We start from the raw sequence: 1,294 nt of genomic DNA, 5'->3' as shown, positions 1-1,294 counted from the left end.
AAAAAAAAAAAAGAGGGTAACACTGCTTTTTCACTTTTGTAGTTCACAATTTCCTCCAACAGTGTTTTTTCCCCCACCTTTCTTGGCAAGGCTTTTGTGCACATTTACATGATATAGGTAGAAAGGCTGGGGAGATTGCTTGTATTCAGTTCTTTGCTAAGCCTAGCGGTCATTTAAGCTAAAGCATTTAATGCCAATGGAAAGGTATTTGCACTGCACTAGGTGTTATTGTAACCTGTGCTTGGCAGTCAAGATTAACTCAGTTGGAAGGCAAATTCTTCACAGCCATTGTCTAAGACCAGCTCCAGAATTTTAAACATGATAAGAAGACACCCCTTAATGTGAACCTGTCTTGGCAAAAACTGACATTAGAAGCTTTAAATATAGGGTTGGGCATGGTGGCACACGCCTGTAATCCTAGCACTCTAGGAGGCTAAGGTGAGTGGATCATTTGAGTTCAAGACCAACCTAAGCAAGAGGGAGACCCGCCTCTACTAAAAAAAACCAGCTGGGCGTTGTAGCAGACACCTATATTCATATCTACTTGGGGGGCTGAGCCAAAGGATCTTTTGAGCCCAGGAGTTTGAGGTTGCTGTGAGCTATGATGCCACAGCACTCTGCCCAGGGTGACAAAGTGAGACTGTCTCAAAAAGAAAAAAGCAGCATTAAATATATGCCACACTTCCTTTTAAATGGCATTTAAAATAACAGATACAGATGATATATTGTCTCTGGCACAAAAAATTTTCTTCCTTTTTTTTGAGACAAAGCCTCACTGTATTCCCCCTGGCTAAAGTGCCATGGCCTCAGCCTAGCTCACAGCAACCTCAAACTCCGGGGTTCAAGTGATTCTCCTGCCTCAGCCTCCAGAGTAGCTGGGACTACAGGTGCCTGCCACAATGCCCAGCTAATTTTTCCTATTTTTATAAAGGTACAGTCTTACTCTTGCTCAGGCTGGTCTTGAATTCCTGAGCTCAAGTGAGCCTTCCACCTGGACCTCCCAGAGTGCTAGGATTACAGGTATGAGCCAACACATCCCAGCCACAAATAATTTTCTAAATTCCTTCTGAGTTACTTGGCTTTTCACCTAGTCCTTTACTACTTAGTGACTTTTTTTTTTTCTGACCAACATTTAAAATAAAAAATTAGATTGGGGCGGCACCTGTGGCTCAAAGGAGTAGGGCACTGGCCCCATATGCCGGAGGTGGCAGGTTCAAACCCAGCCCCAGCCAAAAAAAATTAGATTGCAGGGCAACACCTGTAGCTCAGTGGGTAGGGTGCTGGCCCCATATCC

This window comes from Otolemur garnettii, unplaced genomic scaffold, assembly GCF_000181295.1.
Source record: "Otolemur garnettii isolate 467f Iridium unplaced genomic scaffold, OtoGar3 scaffold00027, whole genome shotgun sequence".
Lineage (NCBI taxonomy): Eukaryota > Metazoa > Chordata > Mammalia > Primates > Galagidae > Otolemur > Otolemur garnettii.
Note: the sequence above shows the minus strand (reverse complement) of the source record.